This window comes from Pleurodeles waltl, chromosome 1_2 (assembly GCF_031143425.1).
Source record: "Pleurodeles waltl isolate 20211129_DDA chromosome 1_2, aPleWal1.hap1.20221129, whole genome shotgun sequence".
NCBI lineage: Eukaryota > Metazoa > Chordata > Amphibia > Caudata > Salamandridae > Pleurodeles > Pleurodeles waltl.
The window spans coordinates 1327918866-1327933392 of NC_090437.1; positions in this window are offsets into that span (position 1 = coordinate 1327918866).

Here is a 14527-nt window from a genome sequence, read left to right on the forward strand (position 1 = left end):
TCACTGGTCCGGAGACCACCACCAGAGTCAGTGACCTGGAGGGCCCCGGCAGCCACAGCCCCGCTGGGCACTGAGGGACCGTCTGTGAGAAGGTAGCCTCTTTCTAGCCTTGTTACCCCCACTTTTGGCCTGTTTGTGAGTGTATGTCAGGGTGTTTGTCACTGTTTTCACTGTCTCACTGGGATCCTGATAGCCAGGCCTCAGTGCTCATAGTGAAAACACCATGTTTTCAGTATGGTTGTTATGTGTCACTGGGATCCTGCTGGTCAGGACCCCAGTGCTCATAGGTTTGTGGCCTATATGTATGTGTCACTGGGACCCTGTCACACAGGGCCCCAGTGCTCATAGGTGTGCATGTGTATGTTCCCTGTGTGGTGCCTAACTGTCTCACTGAGGCTCTGCTAACCAGAACCTCAGTGGTTATGCTCTCTCATTTCTTTCCAAATTGTCACTGACAGGCTAGTGACCATTTTTACCAATTTACATTGGCTTACTGGAACACCCTTATAATTCCCTAGTATATGGTACTGAGGTACCCAGGGTATTGGGGTTCCAGGAGATCCCTATGGGCTGCAGCATTTCTTTTGCCACCCATAGGGAGCTCTGACAATTCTTACACAGGCCTGCCACTGCAGCCTGAGTGAAATAACGTCCACGTTATTTCACAGCCATTTTACACTGCACTTAAGTAACTTATAAGTCACCTATATGTCTAACCTTTACCTGGTAAAGGTTAGGTGCAAAGTTACTTAGTGTGAGGGCACCCTGGCACTAGCCAAGGTGCCCCCACATTGTTCAGAGCCAATTCACTGAACTTTGTGAGTGCGGGGACACCAGTACACGCGTGCACTACATATAGGTCACTACCTATATGTAGCTTCACCATGGTAACTCCGAATATGGCCATGTAACATGTCTATGATCATGGAATTGCCCCCTCTATGCCATCCTGGCATTGTTGGTACAATTCCATGATCCCAGTGGTCTGTAGCACAGACCCTGGTACTGCCAGACTGCCCTTCCTGGGGTTTCTCTGCAGCTGCTGCTGCTGCCAACCCCTCAGACAGGCAGCTGCCCTCCTGGGGTCCAGCCAGGCCTGGCCCAGGATGGCAGAACAAAGAACTTCCTCTGAGAGAGGGTGTGACACCCTCTCCCTTTGGAAAATGGTGTGAAGGCAGGGGAGGAGTAGCCTCCCCCAGCCTCTGGAAATGCTTTGTTGGGCACAGGTGTGCCCAATTCTGCATAAGCCAGTCTACACCGGTTCAGGGACCCCTTAGCCCCTGCTCTGGCGCGAAACTGGACAAAGGAAAGGGGAGTGACCACTCCCCTGACCTGCACCTCCCCTGGGAGGTGTCCAGAGCTCCTCCAGTGTGCTCCAGACCTCTGCCATCTTGGAAACAGAGGTGCTGCTGGCACACTGGACTGCTCTGAGTGGCCAGTGCCACCAGGTGACGTCAGAGACTCCTTGTGATAGGCTCCTTCAGGTGTTAGTAGCCTTTCCTCTCTCCTAGGTAGCCAAACCCTCTTTTCTGGCTATTTAGGGTCTCTGTCTCTGGGGAAACTGGAGATAACGAATGCATGAGCTCAGCCGAGTTCCTCTGCATCTCCCTCTTCACCTTCTGATAAGGAATCGACCGCTGACCGCGCTGGAAGCCTGCAAACCTGCAACATAGTAGCAAAGACGACTACTGCAACTCTGTAACGCTGATCCTGCCGCCTTCTCGACTGTTTTCCTGCTTGTGCATGCTGTGGGGGTAGTCTGCCTCCTCTCTGCACCAGAAGCTCCGAAGAAATCTCCCGTGGGTCGACGGAATCTTCCCCCTGCAACCGCAGGCACCAAAAAGCTGCATCTCCGGTCCCTTGGGTCTCCTCTCAGCACGACGAGCGAGGTCCCTCGAATCCAGCGACACCGTCCAAGTGACCCCCATAGTCCAGTGACTCTTCAGCCCAAGTTTGGTGGAGGTAAGTCCTTGCCTCACCTCGCTGGGCTGCATTGCTGGGAACCGCGACTTTGCAAGCTTCTCCGGCCCCTGTGCACTTCCGGCGGAAATCCTTCGTGCACAGCCAAGCCTGGGTCCACGGCACTCTAACCTGCATTGCACGACTTTCTAAGTTGGTCTCCGGCGACGTGGGACTCCTTTGTGCAACTTCGGCGAGCACCGTTTCACGCATCCTCGTAGTGCCTGTTTCTGGCACTTCTCCGGGTGCTACCTGCTTCAGTGAGGGCTCCTTGTCTTGCTCGACGTCCCCTCTCTCTGCAGGTCCAATTTGCGACCTCCTGGTCCCTCCTGGGCCCCAGCAGCGTCCAAAAACGCCAAACGCACGATTTGCGTGTAGCAAGGCTTGTTGGCGTCCATCCGGCGGGAAAACACTTCTGCACGACTCTCCAAGGCGTGGGGGATCCATCCTCCAAAGGGGAAGTCTCTAGCCCTTGTCGTTCCTGCAGTATTCACAGTTCTTCAGCCTAGTAAGAGCTTCTTTGCACCAACCGCTGGCATTTCTTGGGCATCTGCCCATCTCCGAGCTGCTTGTGACTTTTGGACTTGGTCCCCTTGCTCCACAGGTACCTTCAGACAGGAATCCATCGTTGTTGCATTGCTGATTTGTGTTTTCCTTGCATTCTCCCTCTAACACGACTATTTTGTCCTTAGGGGAACTTTGGTGCACTTTGCACTCACTTTTCAGGGTCTTGGGGAGGGTTATTTTTCTAACTCTCACTATTTTCTAATAGTCCCAGCGACCCTCTACAAGGTCACATAGGTTTGGGGTCCATTCGTGGTTCGCATTCCACTTCTGGAGTATATGGTTTGTGTTGCCCCTATCCCTATGTTTCCCCATTGCATCCTATTGTAACTATACATTGTTTGCACTGTTTTCTAAGACTATACTGCATATTTTTGCTATTGTGTATATATATCTTGTGTATATTTCCTATCCTCTCACTGAGGGTACACTCTAAGATACTTTGGCATATTGTCATAAAAATAAAGTACCTTTATTTTTAGTATAACTGTGTATTGTGTTTTCTTATGATATTGTGCATATGACACTAAGTGGTACTGTAGTAGCTTCACACGTCTCCTAGTTCAGCCTGAGCTGCTTTGCTAAGCTACCATTATCTATCAGCCTAAGCTGCTAGACACCCTATACACTAATAAGGGATAACTGGGCCTGGTGCAAGGTGCAAGTACCCCTTGGTACTCACTACAAGCCAGTCCAGCCTCCTACATTGGTTGTGCAGTGGTGGGATAAGTGCTTGAGACTACTTACCACTCTTGTCATTGTACTTTTCATAAGAGAAAAATATACAAAACAAGGTCAGTGTATATACACATAGCCAAAAAGTTTTGCATTTCCTCTTTTCACTCTTTTCTAAGTGCTGAAAAGTACTACTAAACTTTCAAAAAGTTCTTAAAAGTTTAAAAAGTTTTTTTCTGTCTTTCCAAAAAGTTCTGAAAACTTTTTTCTCTTTGTCTATCACTTTAACTCTCTCTAAAAATGTCTGGCACAGGCCAAAATGTTGAACTGTCCAAACTTGCATATGATCACCTTAGCTGGAAAGGAGCAAGGAGTCTCTGCATAGAGAGAGGTTTGAGTGTAGGGAAGAATCCTTCCTTAGAACTGTTAATTAATATGCTTAGAGTACAGGATAAGGCCATAAGTGCCCAATCTGTAGAAAAAGTAGCTAATGGTTCTCAATCTGATCCAGGGACTCCCCCAGGAAAAGGTTCAGGAAAGAAACTTCTCAGCCTGCCCATTACTAGACAGTCTAGCATAGTTGGTACAGAGGTTGAATCACACCATACTGATGATGTGATCTCACATTATGCTGGTAGCCAAGCTGTTAGGGTGCCCTCTGTAAGGGACAGGTCTCCTTCTGTTCATTCCCATCATACCTCTGTATCTAGAAATGTCCCTCCCACCCACCCTGATGACAGATTGTTAGAAAGGGAGCTCAATAGATTGAGAGTGGAACAAACCAGACTGAAGCTCAAGAAGCAACAGCTGGATTTGGATAGACAGTCTTTAGAAATAGAGAGGGAAAGACAGAAGTTGGGTTTAGATACCCATGGTGGCAGCAGCAGTATTCCCCATAGTCATCCTGCAAAAGAGCATGATTCCAGGAATCTGCACAAGATAGTTCCCCCTTATAAGGAGGGGGATGACATTAACAAGTGGTTTGCTGCACTTGAGAGGGCCTGTGCTGTACAGGATGTCCCTCAAAGGCAGTGGGCTGCTATCCTATGGCTATCATTTAGTGGAAAAGGTAGGGATAGGCTCCTTACTGTGAAAGAAAATGATGCCAATAATTTTACAGTTCTTAAGAATGCACTCCTGGATGGTTATGGCTTAACCACTGAACAGTACAGGATAAAGTTCAGAGAGACCAAAAAGGAGTCTTCACAAGACTGGGTTGATTTCATTGACCATTCAGTGAAGGCCTTGGAGGGGTGGTTACATGGCAGTAAAGTTACTGATTATGAAAGCCTGTATAACACAATCCTGAGAGAGCATATACTTAATAATTGTGTGTCTGATTTGTTGCACCAGTACCTGGTAGACTCTGATCTGACCTCTCCCCATGAATTGGGAAAGAAGGCAGACAAATGGGTCAGAACAAGGGTGAACAGAAAAGTTCATACAGGGGGTGACAAAGATGGCAATAAGAAGAAAGATGGTGAAAAATCTCAAGATAAGCATGGGGATAAGGGTAAAACCAAAGATCCCACTTCAAATCTTAAACACTCTTCAGAGGGTGGGGATAAAACAAATTCTTCCTCTTCTTCCCAACCTGCACACATTAAAAAGCCTTGGTGCTTTGTGTGTAAAAACAGAGGCCATAGGCCAGGGGATAAGTCCTGTCCAGGTAAACCCCCTGAGCCTACCACCACTAATACATCAAGCTCTAGTGCCCCTAGCAGTAGTGGTACTAGTGGTGGGACTGCTGGCAACAGTCAAGCAAAGGGTGTAGTTGGGTTCACTTATGGGTCCATAGTGGAAACTGATGTAATCAGTCCCAAGACAGTTTCTGTCACACCTAGTGGCATTGGCCTTGCCACACTGGCTGCTTGTCCCCTTACAATGGATAAGTACAGGCAGACAGTTTCAATAAATGGTGTTGAGGCCTTGGCCTACAGGGACACAGGTGCCAGTTTCACTTTGGTGACTGAAAACCTAGTGCCTCCTGAACAACACATCATTGGACAACAGTATAAGATTATTGATGTCCATAACTCCACTAAGTTTCTTCCCTTAGCTATAATTCAGTTTAGTTGGGGTGGAGTTACTGGCCCTAAGCAGGTGGTGGTATCACCTAGCTTACCTGTAGACTGTCTCTTAGGTAATGACCTAGAGGCCTCAGGTTGGGCTGATGTAGAGTTTTATGCCCATGCAGCCATGCTGGGCATCCCTGAGGAATTGTTCCCTCTCATTTCAAGTGAAATGAAAAAGCAAAGGAGAGAAGGCCTGAAAACTCAGGATCCCTCTCCATCAACAGGTAAAAAGGGTATCACAGTATCCCCTAACCACCCTACCATTCAGGATACTATTCCTGTGGTGGGAGAAACCTCTCCTGGGGTGGCACCTGTTCTAAGGGAATCATCAGCTGGCAAAGCTGGACTCCCTGAGGTGGAAGTACCTCTCTGTGGGATAACTAACATTGGTGAGAAAAACAGCACCATTTTAGTTAACATGGAGCATCCCTCCAACCCTTCCAGAGAAACTTTAGTGCAGAAACCCTGCACTACCTCACAACACTTAGGACAGCATCCCTGCCCTAGTGTGGAGCTCATAGGACAGCATCCCTGCCCTGCTCCAACTCAAGAGAAACAGCATCCCTGTTCTCTCTTCCAGCCAGATGGACAAAGTTTTTGCCCAGCTATGGCTTTTCTGAGACAGCATCCCTGTCTGGCATTTCCATCACTACAAATAGGTTCAGTGGACAATTCCCACTGCTCTAAACTAAAACTTACTGATAGAAACTCTGAAAATACATCTTCACATTGTTGCTTAGCTAAAAAACTTCAAACAGGGTGGTTTACATCCCCACAGGGAAGTAACCATATAGTGGATGATAAAGGGAGTAACCAGTCTATTGCAGAGCTACTCTCTACTTATCACCACTTAGACAATAAAGTCTCAACTGGCCAAGGTTAGCCTTATTGTCCTTCGTTTGGGGGGGGGTTGTGTGAGAAGGTAGCCTCTTTCTAGCCTTGTTACCCCCACTTTTGGCCTGTTTGTGAGTGTATGTCAGGGTGTTTGTCACTGTTTTCACTGTCTCACTGGGATCCTGATAGCCAGGCCTCAGTGCTCATAGTGAAAACACCATGTTTTCAGTATGGTTGTTATGTGTCACTGGGATCCTGCTGGTCAGGACCCCAGTGCTCATAGGTTTGTGGCCTATATGTATGTGTCACTGGGACCCTGTCACACAGGGCCCCAGTGCTCATAGGTGTGCATGTGTATGTTCCCTGTGTGGTGCCTAACTGTCTCACTGAGGCTCTGCTAACCAGAACCTCAGTGGTTATGCTCTCTCATTTCTTTCCAAATTGTCACTGACAGGCTAGTGACCATTTTTACCAATTTACATTGGCTTACTGGAACACCCTTATAATTCCCTAGTATATGGTACTGAGGTACCCAGGGTATTGGGGTTCCAGGAGATCCCTATGGGCTGCAGCATTTCTTTTGCCACCCATAGGGAGCTCTGACAATTCTTACACAGGCCTGCCACTGCAGCCTGAGTGAAATAACGTCCACGTTATTTCACAGCCATTTTACACTGCACTTAAGTAACTTATAAGTCACCTATATGTCTAACCTTTACCTGGTAAAGGTTAGGTGCAAAGTTACTTAGTGTGAGGGCACCCTGGCACTAGCCAAGGTGCCCCCACATTGTTCAGAGCCAATTCACTGAACTTTGTGAGTGCGGGGACACCAGTACACACGTGCACTACATATAGGTCACTACCTATATGTAGCTTCACCATGGTAACTCCGAATATGGCCATGTAACATGTCTATGATCATGGAATTGCCCCCTCTATGCCATCCTGGCATTGTTGGTACAATTCCATGATCCCAGTGGTCTGTAGCACAGACCCTGGTACTGCCAGACTGCCCTTCCTGGGGTTTCTCTGCAGCTGCTGCTGCTGCCAACCCCTCAGACAGGCAGCTGCCCTCCTGGGGTCCAGCCAGGCCTGGCCCAGGATGGCAGAACAAAGAACTTCCTCTGAGAGAGGGTGTGACACCCTCTCCCTTTGGAAAATGGTGTGAAGGCAGGGGAGGAGTAGCCTCCCCCAGCCTCTGGAAATGCTTTGTTGGGCACAGGTGTGCCCAATTCTGCATAAGCCAGTCTACACCGGTTCAGGGACCCCTTAGCCCCTGCTCTGGCGCGAAACTGGACAAAGGAAAGGGGAGTGACCACTCCCCTGACCTGCACCTCCCCTGGGAGGTGTCCAGAGCTCCTCCAGTGTGCTCCAGACCTCTGCCATCTTGGAAACAGAGGTGCTGCTGGCACACTGGACTGCTCTGAGTGGCCAGTGCCACCAGGTGACGTCAGAGACTCCTTGTGATAGGCTCCTTCAGGTGTTAGTAGCCTTTCCTCTCTCCTAGGTAGCCAAACCCTCTTTTCTGGCTATTTAGGGTCTCTGTCTCTGGGGAAACTGGAGATAACGAATGCATGAGCTCAGCCGAGTTCCTCTGCATCTCCCTCTTCACCTTCTGATAAGGAATCGACCGCTGACCGCGCTGGAAGCCTGCAAACCTGCAACATAGTAGCAAAGACGACTACTGCAACTCTGTAACGCTGATCCTGCCGCCTTCTCGACTGTTTTCCTGCTTGTGCATGCTGTGGGGGTAGTCTGCCTCCTCTCTGCACCAGAAGCTCCGAAGAAATCTCCCGTGGGTCGACGGAATCTTCCCCCTGCAACCGCAGGCACCAAAAAGCTGCATCTCCGGTCCCTTGGGTCTCCTCTCAGCACGACGAGCGAGGTCCCTCGAATCCAGCGACACCGTCCAAGTGACCCCCATAGTCCAGTGACTCTTCAGCCCAAGTTTGGTGGAGGTAAGTCCTTGCCTCACCTCGCTGGGCTGCATTGCTGGGAACCGCAACTTTGCAAGCTTCTCCGGCCCCTGTGCACTTCCGGCGGAAATCCTTCGTGCACAGCCAAGCCTGGGTCCACGGCACTCTAACCTGCATTGCACGACTTTCTAAGTTGGTCTCCGGCGACGTGGGACTCCTTTGTGCAACTTCGGCGAGCACCGTTTCACGCATCCTCGTAGTGCCTGTTTCTGGCACTTCTCCGGGTGCTACCTGCTTCAGTGAGGGCTCCTTGTCTTGCTCGACGTCCCCTCTCTCTGCAGGTCCAATTTGCGACCTCCTGGTCCCTCCTGGGCCCCAGCAGCGTCCAAAAACGCCAAACGCACGATTTGCGTGTAGCAAGGCTTGTTGGCGTCCATCCGGCGGGAAAACACTTCTGCACGACTCTCCAAGGCGTGGGGGATCCATCCTCCAAAGGGGAAGTCTCTAGCCCTTGTCGTTCCTGCAGTATTCACAGTTCTTCAGCCTAGTAAGAGCTTCTTTGCACCAACCGCTGGCATTTCTTGGGCATCTGCCCATCTCCGAGCTGCTTGTGACTTTTGGACTTGGTCCCCTTGCTCCACAGGTACCTTCAGACAGGAATCCATCGTTGTTGCATTGCTGATTTGTGTTTTCCTTGCATTCTCCCTCTAACACGACTATTTTGTCCTTAGGGGAACTTTGGTGCACTTTGCACTCACTTTTCAGGGTCTTGGGGAGGGTTATTTTTCTAACTCTCACTATTTTCTAATAGTCCCAGCGACCCTCTACAAGGTCACATAGGTTTGGGGTCCATTCGTGGTTCGCATTCCACTTCTGGAGTATATGGTTTGTGTTGCCCCTATCCCTATGTTTCCCCATTGCATCCTATTGTAACTATACATTGTTTGCACTGTTTTCTAAGACTATACTGCATATTTTTGCTATTGTGTATATATATCTTGTGTATATTTCCTATCCTCTCACTGAGGGTACACTCTAAGATACTTTGGCATATTGTCATAAAAATAAAGTACCTTTATTTTTAGTATAACTGTGTATTGTGTTTTCTTATGATATTGTGCATATGACACTAAGTGGTACTGTAGTAGCTTCACACGTCTCCTAGTTCAGCCTGAGCTGCTTTGCTAAGCTACCATTATCTATCAGCCTAAGCTGCTAGACACCCTATACACTAATAAGGGATAACTGGGCCTGGTGCAAGGTGCAAGTACCCCTTGGTACTCACTACAAGCCAGTCCAGCCTCCTACACCGTCATGCCACACACCGCTGCACAGGTCAGACACAGCAAAGGCACGCACCGTTGAACAGGGCAAAGGGCGCCATGGTGAAGACCGATGAACAGGGCAAAGACCGCCATGGTGAAGACCGCTGAACAGGGCAAAGACCGTCATGGTGAAGACCGCTGAACAGGGCAAAGACCGCCATGTCAAGGCACCACTGAACAGGTCAGACACAGCAAAGGCAAGCACCGCTGAACAGGGCAAAGACCGCCATGGCAAGGCACCGCTGAACAGGTCAGACACAGCAAAGGCAAGCACCGCTGAACAGGTCAGACACAGCAAAGGCAAGCACCGCTGAACAGGGCAAAGACCGCCATGGCAAAGCACCGCTGAACAGGTCAGACACAGCAAAGGCAAGCACCGCTGAACAGGGCAAAGACCGCCATGGCAAGGCACCGCTGAACAGGTCAGACACAGCAAAGGCAAGCAACGCTGAACAGGTCACACACAGCAAAGGCACGCACCGCTGAACAAGGCAAAGACCGCCATGGCAAAGCACCGCTGAACAGGTCAGACACAGCAAAGGCAAGCACCGCTGAACAGGTCAGACACAGCAAAGGCACGCACCGCTGAACAGGGCAAAGGGCGCCATGGTGAAGACCGCTGAACAGGGCAAAGACCACCATGGTGAAGACCGCTGAACAGGGCAAAGACCGCCAAATCAAGCATCGTTAGCCCATGTGCAGCTGGGACAGTGACGGAACTGGGACCGTCACGGGGAGCGTGATGCACTCTGGGCACCATTCCCCCTCCAGAACCAGTGGAGACCTGCATCCACTCTGTCTGTCCTTCACAGGATGAAGCACTCTGGGCACCAGTCCCCCTCCAGAACCAGTGGAGACTGTTATCCACTTGAGAGACTGTGGCTTTGAACTCCCCAGGATGGTACAGTGGGCAAACCACCCACTGTAGAGACTTGAGAGACTGTGGCTTTCCACTCCCCAGGATGGTACAGTAGGCAAACCACCCACTGTAGAGACTTGAGAGACTGTGGCTTTGCACTCCCCAGGATGGTACAGTGGGCAAACCACCCACTGTAGAGATTTGAGAGACTGTGGCTTTGCACTCCCCAGGATGGTACAGTGGGCAAACCACCCACTGTAGAGACTTGAGAGACTGTGGCTTTGCACTCCCCAGGATGGTACAGTGGGCAACCCACCCACTGTAGAGACTTGAGAGACTGCGGCTTTGCACTCCCCAGGATGGTACAGTAGGCAACCCACCCACTGTAGAGACTTGAAAGACTGTGGCTTTGCACTCCCCAGGATACATCAATGGGCATGGAGCCCCGTCGTGGATCTGGCATGGTGCTGTAATCCGGCTGAGGTGCCGCCCCTTCCCTTCCCACTGAGGTGCCTGTTCTATTTCTATCTGATGCCCCTGCAGTGTTCTCTCCGTTTGTGGACAGGTATCTAGTGTGGGCCTCGCCCATGCATTGTGGGCCCAGTGGTCCACGGACATTGATATGTGCATACCTGCAGTACTAATCGTGATGTACGATTTTCGATTGTTTTTATATATCTGTATAAATTTGGTTACTGTATTTTGATACATTACAATGGTTGAACTAATTTCCTTTTGTCTTTGCATTCTTCCGGGCGGGTTGGGGGTTGTTACTGTGGTGTTTGGAAATGCATTGGTGTGTGTGTTGTAGAGGGTGAGGGTGGGGTTGGGGGTGTTGCGTGTGTGTGTCCGTGACTTTTGCCTCCCCCCTCCCCTATGTCATAGGTGCATTACTCACTGTTGTCTTCGTCGCCTACGTTGCTGGTGTTCGTAGAGGAGCAGGAAGACAAGTGCAGGGAGTATTTGTAGTTCGGGCTCCATGGTGGCCTCCTTCCTCGTGGAGTATGTTTTCCCATTGCAAAAGCTGTTTCCGCCGTGTTTTTATCCACAGTGAATCCGCCCCGGAAAAGGTGGCGGATTGGCGGGTTGTGATACTGTGGGCGTTACATTTTCTTCCGCCTGTCTGTTGGCGGTGACTGCCGCGCTGCTTGTCTGTACCGCCGTGGCGGTCGGAGTGTTAAATTGGCTGTCTATGTTGGCGTTTTCCGCCACAATCATAATTTCCTTTTTTTGTCCGCCGGCCTGTTTGCGGTATTACCGCAGCTTTAACACCGTCCGCCAGAGTTGTAATGACCACCTTAATGTTTCACTGACACGTCCTGGTGGGTGGTTATTGTGGCCAATAGATACCAATGGGTGTCAACAACGTTTTATCAACTCCCCAGGGGGTTTTAGGACTAGTAGGCCAGACCCTCGCTATATATCATCCGAACATGCGGGTATAGTTACAACATATAGGTGGTCATTACAACCCTGGCGGTCGGTGTTGAAGCGGCGGTAAGACCGCCTACAGGCTGGCAGTAAAAAAAATGGAGTTACGATCGTGGCGGAAACCGCCAACATGGACAGTCACTTTAACACTCCGACCGCCACAGCGGTACAAACAAACACAGCGACGGTCACCGCCAACAGACAGGGAGAGGACAATGTACCGCCCACAGAATTACAACCTACCAATCCAGCACCTTTTCCGGGGTGGATTCACCGTGAACAAAAACACGGCGGAAACAGGACTTCGAAGGGAAAACGCTCATCTCTGCACACCCCACAAGGAACCAGGACGCCATGGAACCAGAGCTCCACATTTTACCAGCCTTTATCTTCTTGCTCCTCTACCAGGAGCACGAACGCCGGCGGCGAAGACCACAGTGAGAACTGCACCTACCACACGGGGGGGGAAACAGTGACACACACATGCAAGACGCAACACCCCCACCCTCACCCACGACAACACACACACTAATACAGCATGATACATTACAGTTACAGCCCCCAACCCCCCCGGAAGAATGCAAAGACAAAAGGAATTGAGGTAAATGATTGTAATATATTAAAATTCAGTATTAAAAAAATATACATACACTATTTACAAATATATACACCAATAATATTAGTCCAAGGTATTCCACCATTAAAGTCCGTGAACCACTGGGCCCAAAATGCATGGGCGAGGCCCACACAAGATACCTAAACAAGACGGAGAAAACACTGCAGGGGCATCATATAGAAATAAAACAGGTACCTCAGGGGGAAGGGAAAGGCTGGGCACCTCAGCCGGTTGAGTGCATGACACCAAATCCACGAGGGGGCTCCATGCCCACTGTTCAATCCTGGGGAGTGCAAAGCACAGTCTCATAAGTCTCTACAGTGGGTGGTTTGCCCACTGTTCAATCCTGGGGAGTGCAAAGCCACAGTCTCTCAAGTCTCTCCAGTGGGTGGGTTGCCCACTGTTCAATCCTGGGGAGTGCAAAGCCACAGTCTCTCAAGTCTCCAGACTTGTGCCCAGAGTGCTTCATCCTGCCAAGGACAGAGGTAGTGGACGTCTTTCTCCACTGGTTCTGGAGGGGGCATTGTGCCCAGAGCGTTTCATCCTGCCAAGGACAGAGGTAGTGGACGTCTTTCTCCACTGATTCTGGAGGGGGCCTTGTGCCAAGAGTGCTTTATCCTGCCAAGGACAGAGGTAGTGGATGTCTTTCTCCACTGGTTCTGGAGGGGGCCTTGTGCCCAGAGTGCTTCATCCTGCTCGTGGCGGCTTCAGTAGCGTCAGAGCTTTTGCCGCTCATGGGCCTGCGGTGCTTGTGGCAGCGGTGTCTTTGGCAGCGGTGCTTGTGGCGGTGGTGTCTTTGGCAGCAGTGCTTGTGGCGGCGGTGTCCTTGGCAGCGGTGCTTGTGGTGGCGGTGTCTTTGGCAGTGGTGCCCTTGGCAGCGGTGCTTGTGGCAGCGGTGTCTTTGGCAGCAGTGCTTGTGGCGGCAGTGTCTTTGGCAGCGGTTCAGCTGCTGGTGGTCCTGTCTTGGGCAGCGGGCTGCTGCTGGCAGTCCTGTCCTGGACAGCGGGGCTGCTGCTGGCGGTCCTGTCTTGGGCAGAGGGGCTGCTGCTGGCGGTCAGCTCCTTGGCAGCGGGGCTGCTGCTGGCGGTCCTGTCTTGGGCAGCGGGGCTGCTGCTGGTTGTCGGCTCCTTGGCAGCGGGGCTGCTGCTGGCGGTCCTGTCTTGGTCATTGGGCTGCTGCTGGCGGTCGGCTCCTTGGCAGCGGGGCTGCTGCTGCCGGTCCTGTCTTGGACAGCGGGATTGCTGCTGGCGGTCCTGTCCTGGGCAGCGGGGCTGCTACTGGTGGTCCTGTCTTGGGCAGTGGGGCTGCTCCTGGCCGGCTCCTTGGCAGCGGGGTGCTGGTGGTCCTGTCTTGGGCAGAGGGGCTGCTGCTGGAGGTCCTGTCTGGGGCAGTGGGGCTGCTGGAGGTTGGCTCCTTGGCAGCGGGGCTGATGGTGGTCTTCTCCTCCGTGCTGATCTTTCCAAACTTGCTGGTTTTCTTGTGCCTCTTCCCCACCTTGGAAGGTGTCACAGCTGACCACACTCCCACCTGTACCCCTGGGAGCGGCTTTGGTGGCTGGCGTCTTCCCCCTCTCCAGCTGGGCACTGGCCAACTTTTGATGCTTGACTGGTGGGGGACTGTCCGTGCTGTGACTCCTTGCCACACTGGCTGCCCTGCTGCCTTGTGCACTCCATAATCCGGTAACTACTGGCACCACTGGTCCCACCGATATTGTGGCTGAGGTGCTAGGTTGGGACCTGGAGAGTCGGGCCATAGGAGACTGACGGGGTGGGGGAGGTGAGGGAAAGAGGTCAAGGCTGGCCAGGAAAAGTTTCTTAGGAACACTGGGACGGGTAGATGGAGGGGGTTTGGGAGTGGAGGAAGAGATAGTGGTCGTACGAGGTGTCCGTTTGCTGACTTTGGGTGAAGGTGCATGGGCTGGAGGCTGTCGTGAGGTGGATGGCTGTTGGGTGGGTGTGTGGCTGCGATTGTGTACCTTGGGAGGTGGGCTCACAGACACACTGGGAGAGGACACAGGGGATGTGTGAATGGTAGTGGGGGTGGTGACTACACGTGAGCGGGGTGTGGTGGTGGGTGTGCTGGTGATAGACGTAGTGGACTGAAGATGTAGTGCATGCAGGTGTGAGTGGAGACGAGACTGGGAGGGATGAGGGAGATGAGGAGGAGGGGGACACAGTGAAGGCAGTGGATGTTGGTATGTCTGCATGTGTGTGATGCTTGCATGAGTGCCTGTGGGATGTGTCGTGCTTATGTTTGCCAGAGCTTCCTTTGTG